Source organism: Oryza sativa, chromosome 7, assembly GCF_034140825.1.
Source record: "Oryza sativa Japonica Group chromosome 7, ASM3414082v1".
NCBI lineage: Eukaryota > Viridiplantae > Streptophyta > Magnoliopsida > Poales > Poaceae > Oryza > Oryza sativa.
Window position 1 is genome coordinate 14,749,236 of NC_089041.1, and position 13,593 is coordinate 14,762,828.

General features: G+C 42.6%; 1 long non-coding RNA gene across 2 annotated transcripts; it reads right to left on the reverse strand.

Annotated features, from left to right (window-relative positions):
* Positions 1-310: 310 nt before the first annotated feature.
* On the reverse strand, positions 311-6,468 carry LOC107278340 (uncharacterized). 2 transcript variants are annotated; one of them, XR_010742719.1, is made up of 3 exons: positions 6,299-6,468; positions 5,966-6,203; positions 311-779 (listed from the first exon to the last, which is right to left on the reverse strand). It is a non-coding gene; the product is annotated as an uncharacterized lncRNA (long non-coding RNA). The 2 variants fall into 2 exon arrangements; XR_001547502.3 differs by lacking the exon at positions 6,299-6,468 and having other exon boundaries at positions 5,966-6,258.
* Between the last annotated feature and the right edge of the window lie 7,125 nt (positions 6,469-13,593).

Sequence of the window (13,593 nt, forward strand, 5' to 3'; positions counted from 1 at the left end):
AAAGTTCAGATTGATAGTTCAAAGTTGGGAGGGATCCGGTTTAGCCGTATACCATTGATTTTTAGACTTGCAGAAAAGTTCAGCGTTGATGATGCGAGGGTGTGCAGATTTTCCGAAGAGAAGATAATCCGATTGAATGGAACGACGTTGGTGATCCGACTAGAGACGTTGCGCGTTAGCAATCATTACACTAACTCTAGAGACAGTCTTGAATCTGAGCGGATGCATAATCAGCCTAACCACAAGAGTGATTGTTTCTGTAAGCAATCGAGAACTAGAAACAATAAGATAAACAAGCAACTCAATTTACGGAATAAAGATGTAGGATTAAATCAACAAGAGTGTCAAAGGTGGGGTTCCGTAACGAGCAAAACGGCAATCTAATTGATCACAAGATTACACGGCAAAATAGCGACACTAAACTTTGATCTAAACAAAACCCGAGTTGATCTATGGCGGCTAAGGGAAATATATAGGTGGAGAATGAGTTGGGGTTGTCCTCTAACTATAAGGCGTGTCTCTAACGGACTCAACTTGGTACGCATCATATTCGACCCAAATAAGGTGACGTAGCACCGTGGACATAAAAAAGTCTTTGTAGTAAAATGATGATTGCAGACTCTCCAGAATAGATATGGACATGAGGATGGATCCATTTGTACTTACATGCCCAAAATGGAGTTTGTATGAAGTCGTGGCAGTTGTCACAAGTTGTGATGTCCTTCAGTCCAAATCCAGCCCGCGCAAATCCTCTCCCTTTTTGGTCCTCTCAATCATTTCTAAGTAAAACATGAGTACACATGTCACACCCTGAAGTTTCCCCTTTCTCTAGCCTTAATTCAGTTAATAAATTGCCTCAAGAAATAATTTAATTTAACCTAGAGCTAAACCCTAATTAATAAATGCAATTAATAATCGAAAATGACATGGTGGGATTTTTATTGAGTTCCCCATGTTTAAATATATTAACATGATTTTTAGTGGAATTTTTAGAGGCTTGGAAATAATTTTAACCAATTAAAATCAATTCTCGGTAATAATTAAATCCCAGCAAATCCCTTCTCCTTTTTCCTTTTCTTAGGCCATCAGCCTAGTCCGCCTCGCCCACAAGCGCCCTCCCACCTAGCTGGCCCAGGCCGAGGCCGTGGCCCAGTCGGCGCCCGCCTCCTTCCCGCTCAAGGTCACCGACAGGTGGGGCCCACTTGTCGGCCCCTTCCTCAATCTCCAGCCAGTGGAGCCCCAGCTCTAACTGCTGCCGCCGCTTCCTCCTCTCCACCCCACGCCCCCACTCCGCACGCACGCGCCATGCCCACGTTGCCTGCCCACTCCCTCGCCTTTCCCATACGTGTCGTGCCTGCGAGATGGCGGCACGTGCGCGCGGCCATAGGGCCACCTCTCCCACGTCGTCGGCAAAATAGGGGCACCTCCTGGCCACAAACTCCTCTCCTCGGACCTATAAGATTCTCTCCCGCGCCCCCTCCTTTTCCTCACTCGCCACCTCCTCCCGTGCCTTCTATTGCGCCCGCGCTATCACACCCACCGCCACCGCCTTCGGCCGCAGCTAGCCATCGAGTCGTGCCGTCGCCACCGTTGGTTTCGCGAGGTTGAGGGCTACCGGTCCAATTGAGTGCACTTCTCTAGTTTCTCGTATAGCTTATGAAGTTGGGTTAGTGTCGGATGCTCAAATTTCTTACATTTCCACACCCCGTTCATATGTTAATGAGGCATATTTGGTGCAAGGCCATACACTCAAACATGGCCCGGATGATTTGCTTGTATTTTTCTTCCTCGGCTATACGAATGAAATCACGTTACCTAACTGGGGTTCTATTTGTATAATTGTCGAGTGCTACTATTCCTCTCCAATTGATAGAGGAATCTTGTACAAATGATTTCCACGCAAGGTGACGTGAAGCATGGCAAGAGTGACACCTTAAGAGGTGTCATCCTCTTCACCGGCAGTGCAGATGTATGAGGCCGATTGAGCCCCAACTAAGGATGCCCCCGGTTGGACACAAGGTCCTCAACATGAGGCCGGAGGTTCGTCTTGGCAAAGCGCTTCTCCAGTTCAAGTGGCCTACCTCCCTCCACCCGATTGCGTTGCTCTGTCTCCTCTCGAGGGTATTTATGTGAACTCACTTGGAGGATATGCAATCTTGAGCTGCAGGCCAGAGATATCCAGCACACGCTCAAGGAACATGTCATGCAGACACATGAGTGGCAACAAAATGTTGATGCACAGCTCTCCAACTTCAACAACACGATGCAGCAACAATAGGCCGACTGGCAGGCCCACTTTCGCCACCAGGGGTTCAGCCCCTACCTTGGACCATGAGCAAGAAACAAGCTTGGGGGGAGATGCCTTTCCCCCACTGAGGTGACTTGTATTATTACCCTTCCATATTGCATTTTCCCCTTCATGTTGCATTTATAAACTTGAAAACAAAACAAAAATTTGCAAAATATAAGAAGAACAAAAATATAGGTTAGATTTTTATATGCTATGTAAGTGCCCTTTGGTATCAAGAAAATATAAATTCATAAAGTATATTGATGGAGTGTATAAATTTATTATATGTGACTATTATATTTATGAGTTTATTCTATGAGATATTATTTAGCAAAAATATTTTTTATCGCACAATAAAAATAAATTATCATAAATAATATCTTGCGTAACAAAGTCATAAATAATATTTATGATAATTTATTTTTAGGTATGACATAAAAATAAAATTTATTTATTAGTTATTAAAAATTATTTATTTAGCATGTAAATATATTTATCTTACAAAAATGTCGTACTATTATAACAAAATATGTTATATATACAGTTTTTAATGGTAAAAAATATTATTTTTTATTATATCTAAAAATAAATGTTGTCATAGATAAAAAATATTTTTGTTTTGCCTTCGCGGAGGTGAAACTAAAATATTATTTTTGTTAAATAATATCTCACAAAATAAACTCATAAATATAATAGTAGCATACAATAAATTTATACACTCCATCAATATACTTCATAAATTTATTTTTTCTTGATACCAAAGGGCAAAATAGACTTTATGATAGGAATTTAACGGTCAACTAATGTAAGGGGTATAGAAGGGATCCAAACTTAAATTTAGGGGTATGGAAGGGAATGAGCAAATCTCAGGAGTATAAAAGAGGTTAGGTGAACTTTTAGGGGTACATAGGAAATTTTCTCAGAAAGTATCTTCAAATTTAGTGTGTCTTCTCTCTAAATAAACAAGAATAAGTCATATTGTCTCCTTCTAAAATGAAGTAACCAAATTATGAATGAAATGTGGTACATAAAGGGTTTGTTTGGCACAGCTCTAACTCTAGCTCTACCTTTTCTGGAGCTGGAGGCCAACCAAACGATTTCAGCTCCACCCAAAAAGGGAGTGGAGCCGACTGGAGTTCTCTTACAAAATAAACTAGAAAGGTGGGCCTGGGTTTAGGCAGCTCCATAACTCCACTTTAAACCCAGTTCCTAGAGTTAAGTGCTTGTTTGGTAGAGCTCCAATTTTTAAATTTAACTACAGGAGTTGGGTCTGGAGTAGAGTTGTGGAGCCACCTAAACCCAGGTCCACCTCTCTTTTTCATTTTGTGAGAATGCTCTACCTAGCTCCACTCTTATTTTAGGTGGAGCTAAAACTATTTTGAGCTTTAGCTCTAGGAGAAGTGGAGCTGGAGATGGAGCCGTATCAAACAGGCTCTAAATTTAGGTGCTGAAGCCCTACCAAACAGTCCAAACTATTTTATTTTTTCCCAGTCCATTTTCACACATGTGTTGGATATGACATGCAAGTAAAAATTATTACCACATCTGTCCTAAAATATAAGGATATTTAGGGGTGTACACGATTATTAAGAAAGTGTGTAGAATTTTTTATGGTAGAAAGTAGGTAGAATTAAATAGAGAAAGATTATGATTGAATGAGCAGTGGAGATAGGTGAAAAAATTGAATGGTAGAGGATTATGATTGGTTAAAAAGAGAATGTTGGTGGAGAGTATAAGAATTTTTAGGGTTAATATAGTTATTAAGAAAATATGTAGAATTAAATGAGATTGTGATTGGACAAGAAATAAAGGTAAGTGGAAAAATTGAATGGTGGAGGGTTCACTACAACATGATAGATTTTCCTGGATGCCGCCCCCTTATGTTGCCATGCGGTCCGTAAGTGGAACCGCAAGGGAAAATAGGGGGACCGGTGCCGAGCTGTCTCTCCCACGGGAAAACGCATTATCCCGTGCGGGCGGCTTAAGCCAACCGCATACGAAAATAAGCATATTTTCACCCGCACGCGAAAATAGCCCACCCCTTTTAATCCGTCACGTGCCCGCACACTTCGCTCATCTCCCCCTCCGCCTGCTCCTCTCCTCCCACCTCCCTCTCTCCCTCTCTCCTACTCCACTCATCCTCTCCTCTCCTCTCCTCTTTTCCCCTCTCCCGGCCGACCGACGGCGACAGCAAGCAGCGCGCGGCCCCTCCCTCCCTCTCCCTTGACTGCGGGCGGGAAGATGGGCGGTGACAGCAGGCGGCGGCGGGCGACCCCGGTGGCCCCTCCCCTCCCTCCCCTTGCAGATCCGGCGGAGGGGAGGCATGGGGCCGGCCGATCTGGCGGCACGCGGCCCCTCCCCTCCCTTTCCTTGCAGATCCGGCGGAGGGGAGGCATGGGGGCCCAGCGGATCCGGCTGAGCGGCGGCACGAGGGAGGCAGCCCGTGCCCCTCGGTGGCGGGAGGCGGTGGGACGGAGGCGGCTCGCGCCGGATCTAGAGGTGCGGCGCCGGTTGGAGGTGCAGCAGCGTCAACGGCCGGCGTGGAGGTGGGGCCGCCGGCAAGAGGTGCGATGGCGTAGGCGACCGGTGGATCCATCTCTCCCCCTCCTTCTCTCTTTGTTATTTGTGACTCTTTGTGATTTGTGCGATGCGTTCTTGGAGTTCATTTGTTGAACATGTGAGATGTGCTCTTGGAATTGATGTGAGATCTGTTGTGTCGATGTGCGACTACGGATCCGGCACCGGCGACCGCGGGGGCGACGGCAGCGGATTAGGGTTAGGTTTTTTTTCTTTTTTTTTTTCGATTTTTTGTTTTTCCGTGTGGGCGATCGCGATTTTCCCAGATGACTGGGTGCGTGCGGGCCGCCCACCCGCACGCAAAAATCGTTTAGCCCACACGGGAGAATAGGTATTGTAGTAGTGGTTGTGATTGGTTAGGAAAAAATATTGGTGAAGAAATTATTATATTTTGAGATAAATACTGAAAGTGAAAAAATATTATATTTTGGTATCGAAAGAGTAGTAGAACAGAAGTGCGAGAAAGGAAATCTAGTTAACGAACAGGAGGGATCGCATTGTGAAACAAAGAGTGGAAAGTAGGCCAGTTAAGCGCCGTGTCTCAAATGTCATCAGAACACAACAATTCTTTTACACGAAAGCATTTAACGGAGTAAAATGTCTATCTCTTCTCAGCATACCGTTCTTTTTAAAAAATCATATGCAAAGTTTCACCTGAAATTAATAAAATAGCTACGAAGTGAGGTTGTATCTTGTGGTGGAACTACCTCATCTGGATTCAATCTACACCTGATACTGATGATTGTATTGTAGTTAATTATTGTTTTAATGGTAGACGATGTACCCGTTAACAGTGATATGTTCATGATGACTTTATCAATCTCAATATATATATATACCGACTTAATCTTATGTAAATACTCATAGGTAGAGGTGTGCATATGTGCGTTTACATAAGCGCGTTATGAGAACATGCATTACTATTGGTTCCGAAAGAAATTAATAAAACAGTAGATATTTTCCCAAAGAATTAATCCCAGTATAAAAGAAAAGGTAAACTTGATATAGCAAGTGTTAAAGTGGCCACAAGATAAGACAATGACATTTTAAAGCAAAACTGGAATCAACCGAATTGTGTAATCGAGGAAGAGAACATACCTACACCGCGCCATTTAGGAGACCTTTTGGCAAGAGAAAATAATCAACATATACATAATCAACCAGAGAGTCCCGGCAGGGGCGACCTGAGAACACACGAAAGACCAGACCGCCTCATCACCGTGTGTTCCCAGCTCGCCCCTGTAGGAACTCCCTCGCGTTCCATCTCTCTGTCTCCATCGCCGCTGCCGATGCCGATAACGATGCCGATTCCGATTCGTTCCCTCCCCGCTCTCAGCTGCAAAAATCTCCGGGCCTAATTAACCTTTGCTGATGACCGGATTAATGATGGAGGCTGCGTTTGCCTGGCCAAAACGCAGGCAAAGCGCTCACGTATTATAGACTCTTTTCCACGGGGTCGGGAGGAGGATGGCATCGATTGGCGTCGTACTTTTTGCTGCTCCATCGCTGGGAAAAGACTCGGAGTACGTGAAGTACGTACTACACTGGCTTTGCCCGAAGCCAAGAGTACAGCTTGTACTACTGCCCCGGCTCCCCGCAGTACAGTGCCTTCCGCCGCAGCCTCCTCTTATCTCCAAGTCCGCAGGTTGCTGTCCAGGATTAATTAGCGGACTGACGTACGTACTTGGACAAACATGCCAGTCAAACTGCATCTTGGGACTTGGTTAATTTGCAGATTAGCAAGATAAGTGTGCAAAATGGTTGTACACGAGGATGATGGGCTAGTTAGCATGATATTTTTGTACGGTGCCTTTAACTTTACAATAAAAATGTAGAACTGTGATTAATAATAACTACTTTCTTCGTTTTATATTATAAGTAGTTTTTATTTTTTCTATTCAATTTTTTAGGTTTAACTAAATTTAAAAAAATAACAACATCTACGACAACAAATTAGTTTCATTAAATATAATGATAATATATTTATTTTGTGTTAAAAATTGTTACTATACTTTTTATAAACTTGTATACTTTTTTATAAACTTGGTTAAAAGAATTTGACACTGAAAAAGTTAACGTGAAATGTATAAACGGAGAGAGTAGTACTGTGAATTCTTTTGATGACATGCATGATTAACTCCACATTGCAAGGCACGTCGAGTACAACGCATCATCCCATGTTAGTACAAGTACGACCATATAAGCAACATAAATTCCATATATATCCTCCCTCCCTTCCACGAAAAAATGGCAAATTTTGCTATAAGACATCACGACATCGTGGTTATATCTGTAGGACACCGCACGAAGTGACTTTTGAGGAAGACAATGTGGCCTGGTTTAGTTTCTAATTTTTTTTCCCCGAAAACAACCCATCGAATCTTTGGACACATACATGAAACATTAAATATAGATAAAAACAAAAACTAATGCATAATTAGTATGGAAATCGTGAGACGAATCTTTTGAGCCTAATTAGTCTATGATTAGTTATAAGTGCTACAGTAACCCATATATGCTAATGACAGCTTAATTAAGCTTAAAAGATTCGTCTTGCGGTTTCCAGGCGAGTTATGAAATTAGTTTTTTCATTTGTGTCCGAAAATCCCATCCAACATCTGGTTAACATCCGATGTGGCACCCAAAAATTTTCTTTTCGCGAACTAAACAGGGCCTATGTAAATGTGGTTATTTGCCACGGGACACTGCATCCACTAATTTAGTATTTTTGTGCTGACCAGGTGAGAGGGGACCCACATTTTTACACAGCGTGACCAAATTGCCCCTCTTCCTCTTCCTATCTTCTCTTCTTCCTTACCTCTCTTCCACTCCCTCTCCTTTCTCTCTTCTCCGGCAAGCCAAACGATCCGCGAGCGGCGGCGTGACCAGCGGGCGGAGCGCGCGCGGCGAAGACAGGGGTGGCGCAGTGTGAGGACAAGGTCCTCGCCATGAAGATGCCACCGTGCCGCTGGCCTCTGGAAACCGCCTGGGAACGTTGCCGCCTTTGGAGCCCTTAGTGCCGACTCCTCCGCCGGGAACCGCCGCCGCCGAAGTTCGACGCCAATTCCTTCATCGGGAACCGCCACCGACCTCAGGAAACCGCCTGGGAACGTTTCCTCCTCCGGAGCCCTCAATGCCTCCTCCTCCGCCAGGAGCCGCCGCTGCCAAAGTCCGGCGCCGATTCCTCCGCCTGGAATCACTGCTACCGCTGCAAGCTCCTTGATGAGCTCCGACGAATGCCGAGCCGAGCACCACGCCGTCGCGCACCGCCTGCAACATCGAAACCTGCATCATCCCAAACCGGATAGAGAGAGAAGAGAGATAGGAGAGCTAACATGTGGCCCATGGGCATTTTTGACATTTCACGCGATTCTCTCTTCTCTTCAACCGGAAATTATTATTTTAATGAGCGGGATGTCTACCAGCAAATATCCAACTTTTGATAATGCCTTCCCCTAAAAGTCACTTCGCACGGTGCCCTATAACTAAAACCCGGAAGTCGTGATGTCCTGTAGCAAAATTTGCCAAAAAGATAAACCTACGACAAGATATGACTGTCACATCCATCCTATCGTAGGTTTGTTTTTATAAGGACATGGAGTACTCTCTCCATCCATAAAAAACCAATAGGCTGAATATGACACATCCTAATACTATGAATCTGGATATAATGTCACATCCAATTCTAGATTTGTTTTTCGTGGGACGGAGCAAGTAGGTCCCAATGAATTATTTCGTCTGTTTCAAATAACATGTTTTAGGTTTTCAATCTATTCAAGCATTGATCAATATATGTGCTTTGTATATACCTTTAAATTCATATGGATACTAGTGAATATGATAAATGGAGAGATTGAAGCGTCTTATAACGTGAAACTGAGGTAATAGAAAAGATCTCTAAAATGAAAAAAAAAGTTTAATTGGATCCCTGCAATCACAACTATGCCTAATTGACAAAATATATCTTTCTTCTCTTCTCGTTCTCTTCTTCCCCTCGCCTCCTCCTAATTTATCATCCCTCTCCTCTGCCAATTACATATATGTAACTATTTCACATCAATGAATATAGGTAGAGACTCTCTACCTTTTCTCTTTAATTTTTTTGACAAAATAACACTAATATTTTCGATACCAGCTAGATGCTATCAGTATTTTGTAAAAAATAAACCATGCCATTATATACATCACGGAAACAATTAGACCGGGTTTTTACATCCTGTATTTCATGCGGACCAAAATGCTCCTAGTATTAGAGACTGACAAGAGAGATCCACCTTGTCATATTTCTTTTCTTCCCCAATACTTCTATCGGGGGCGGCTAATTCGCGCGCGCGCCAGTTTGCAGCCCCTCCCCCCCCGCGGCGTTTTTTTCGCTTTCTTTTTTTCGCATTTTTTTCTTTCTTTTTTGCTTTTCGCTTTATTTTCTTTTTTCGCTTTTTGGATTATTTTTTTAATCTTTAGCACACGTGTTTTTAAATAGTTTATGTTGAAAGTTTTTAAATCTTGACTTAAAAATTTTCAAATATGAATTTGAAAGTTTTTAAATCTCTCAGATCTGAGTTGAAAGTTTTTAAAGTTCGAGTTGAAAGTTTTCAAATTTAACTTGAAAGTTCAAATATCAAGTCGAAAATTTTAAAAATAGTTTCAAATTTTGAGTTGAAAGTTAGAAAGCTTTAAATTTCACGTGAAAGTTTATAGATTTCTTTTCACTCTATTAGTTAAAAAAACCGAAGAAAGAAAAGTATTACTACCTTAAAAAGAAAAAAGTAATCGGATAATTATTGTCATTATCTAAAAGTCTAAAACTAGTTATGCTTGTTACTCCCGGAAAAAATGCGCTCTGGTGGCACGCGGGCGCCATCTAGCTTTAATTCAAGTAAAGACTTTTTTCGCTTCTATCCACTCATTATCTTGGTGGTTGCGGCAAGCAAGTGACAAGCAATCAGCGACGACCGGGTGGAGCGAGACGGCGGTAGAGCAAGCGGGAACATCAGCCGCGAATCGAGTAGCAGCAGTTGCATCAATGGAGAAGCAAGCAGCAGCGGTGGTGGTGGTCAGCGGGAAGGCGACGGATCCAGTACGTGGTGGGCTTAAGCAAATCAGGCGGGGGAGAGGCTGTGACAAGTTCGTCGCGGCGGTGGTGGGTCTAGCAGCAGCGCCAACAGGTCCATTAGCGGAGGCGAGTCTGGTTGCGGCTTGGCGTACGTGGAGCGGCATGAGGAGGCCCGGCGCCTGCGAAGACTCGAAAGATGGCGATGAGCTCCATCCCCATCCTTCTCGAAGACGATGGTGACGGCGGCGCGAACAAGACTTGGAGACCTGCCGCCGTCCTCCTCGAGCTGCCGTGCACGGCCCGGTCTCGTTAATTAAGCTTCCGCCCTTCCTAACCCGACGTGGGCCTGGTCGAGCTCTCAACAAGCCATCAGCTTCGTCGAGCTAGAGAAGGATTGAGTACGTGGATTCCACTTCTCAGCCTCTAAATGTTATAGGTATTTTGGTCGTGACTATATCGATCGATAGTGGTAGCTGGTTAAACAGCTACTCCTTCATTTATAAAAGACACTATCCATCTATACTTTAAATACAATTTTCTCTTAAATTACTTATCCGACTTACGATCCGATTACACCGTTGTGTTCGTAGCAATTAAATCTTTATAACAAGATCTCACATGATTATATTTTTATAAAAAATAATAAATTACTTTTATAATATATCTAAATTACTTCTTAGACATATAAAAGTAATTCAATAAAACCTAAAAGTAATTTACATATATTATAGAAGTAACTTATAACAAAAAGAAAGTAACTTTAATTAATATATTTTTCTCATTGGACGTGACTACACAGCTAGTGGTAGCTAGTTTGTACTCCATCTAATATCTCCTTTTAACTTGAACCATGCAAAAGTTACTTTCAATTAACATTCAAGTTACTTTTAAAAATTGTTAAACTTATGTGTGTTGATCTATGCTGATTAAATTTAATTTCTAGTCATATTTTTATCCCTACAACGAATTTACTTCTAATGTCGTGACAAAGTTACTTACATTTTGTTTTAAATTACTTTTATAATATATGTAAATTACTTTCAGACTTTATTGAATTTACTTTTATATGTCTAAGAAGTAATTTAGTGAAATCTAAAAGTAACTTATATATATGATAAAAGTAACTTATGTATATAATAAAAGTAATTTACAAACATAAATATTTTTTATCGTAATATAATCATGTAAGATCTTGTTGTGAAGATTTAATTGTAACGAACACAATGGTGTAATCGGATTGTAGATCGGATAAGTACTTTGAGATAAAACTTTGTTTGAAGAAAAAAATGACATGGGGGAGAAACTGTAGCCTTCTTCTCTGTGACTCTCTCTGAAGCAGGACCCGCGTGTGCGTGTGGTTGGAGATCGGACGGCTTTGCCAACGTCGCGCGATAGCGCTAAAACGAGAGGGATCTCGAATTAGATTTTACGTAAAAAATATGGTATGAAAAAAATCCGGTCTAACTGTGTCCGATATAGTGGCATGATTCAAATTTTATAAAATACCAATGGCATATAACCGATATCATAAATAGTAGCGGTATTTTTTTAATTTGCCGAAGTTGTAATGGAATGGATCCAATTAAAAAAAGGGTAAGTCCATTTTACACCCTCCAACTCTTCGTTTTGTCTAAAATACACCCAAAACTCTAAAACCGAATATTTCACACCCTCCAACTTCCAATACCGTTCACTTTACACCCTCGAGTGGTTTTTCAGCTGGTTTTCGCCTACGTGGCATTAATGTGGAAGTCCAGTCAGCAAATAAAAATAAAAATTAGGACCTTATGTCAGTCCATAACCACGGTGGAGCCACCTCTTCTTCTTCCCTCATCTCCTCTTCACTTTCTCTCTCTATCCTTCTTCGTCCCAGAGCAGGAGAGAAGCGGCGGTGGCATTCTTGAGCTCATGGAGCAGGAGATCGGTGGCGGTGGAGCAGGGGACTTGTTGCGGCGACAAAGCTCAAGCACATCCCTAGCCTTCCCTTCTGTGCGAACCGCCGGCGAGCCCAAGCTCAAGGTCCGCCTCTCCTGCCGCCTTCAGGAGCTCTATCTTCTCCACGAAATCGAGCTTGCCAGTGAGCTAGAGCTGCTTGGGGATGTAGAGTTTGGCGGAGGTGACGGGGCTTGGGGACGCGTGTGGCTCCGGCGAGATCCGCCTCTTTTGCGCGGGGCAGCAAGCTCCACCGCCATCGCTGCTCTCCTTGCCGGCGACTGCGTGGAAAGGCTTCCACCGATGACTGCCTCCGCAACCCTAGCAGCGCCGCAGCCCTCGCAGCCGCTCCACATAGCCACCGCTGCCGTAGCTGCCACCCTCGCAGCAGCTCCATGCCGCCGTCAATGGTCACGAGGGAGAGAAACACAACAGGGCGAGGAGAAAGAGAGAGAGAGAGAGAGACAATATGGACTTGGCCTATATTATTTTGTGGGCTGACTTGGATCCGACATGTCAAAAACCACGCTAAAAACAGCCGGGGGGGGGGGGAGGGGGGTTAAGTGCGGAAAAGCTAATACACGCGCTCGCACCGGCGGCATGCGTTTCGGGCCCAGAAGGCCCAGTGCCGCTGCGCCGGCGCGCGCGTCTCCTCCACTTTTTTTCCTTTTTTTTAACCCTTTTTAAACCTTTTTTCCTTTTCTTTTCACTTTTTTCTGATTTTTTTTATCTCTAGCATGTTTTGAGTTTGAAAGTTTTTAATTTTTGAGTTGAAAATTTTCAAATCTGAACTTGAAAGTTTTTAAATCTCGACTTGAAAGTTTTGAAATCTTAAGTTGAAAGTTTTCAAATCTTGATTTGAAATTTTTCGAATCTCGACTTGAAAGTTTTCGAATCTCGATTCTTGAGTTGAAAGTTTTCGAATCTGAGTTGAAAGTTTTCAAATCTCAAGTTGAAAGTTTTTAAAATTTGACTTTAAAATTTAAAACTTAAATCGAAAGTTTTCAAATCTAACTTAAAAAATTGTCAATCTGTTAGTAAAAAAATCTCCAAAAAAATCTTCAGAATATTTCCTAATTGATATCATTAGTGTTAAGTATGTTAATAACTAATATAGTTACTTAAGACTAAAGCGGGGAGGAGTGCTCGCTGCTTGTGCACACGCGCCAGCTAGCAGCTCCCGGTTAAGTGTCCGTATTGAAAGTTCGAGGGTGTATTATACCGGTTTTGTAGTTTGGGGGTATATTTTGAACCAGCATAAAAGTTCAAGGGTGTAAAATGGACTTTTCCCAAAAAAATCACAACCATAGAAGCCCATGGCCCGCTCCGTGTGCGTTGCGTGTCTCCGGCCCACGTAAAACTACGCGAAAATTGCATTAAAACATCCTTTTTCTCCCTCACCGGCCCACCGGCCCAACTGTTATCATTTTTCTAAGGAATAAGTTCACTGGAGGTCCCTCAACTTAACCACAACATCAGAAATGTGTACTCCTAAACTCAGTCAAACTGTTCAAAGAAGGTCCCATGGAAGTATTTTTTGCTGACTAGGATGTCACGTAATTTTTTTAATTTCTTTTGCTGATTAGGATACCATGTGAGTAAAACCGGACAAAAATACTGCCATGGGACCTCCTTTAAACAGTTTAGTTGAGTTTAGAGGTACACATTTTGGGTTTGTGGTTAAAGGATGTTAATCTCGCTGTTAAGTTGAGGGACCTCCGGTGAACTTATTCCTTTTTCT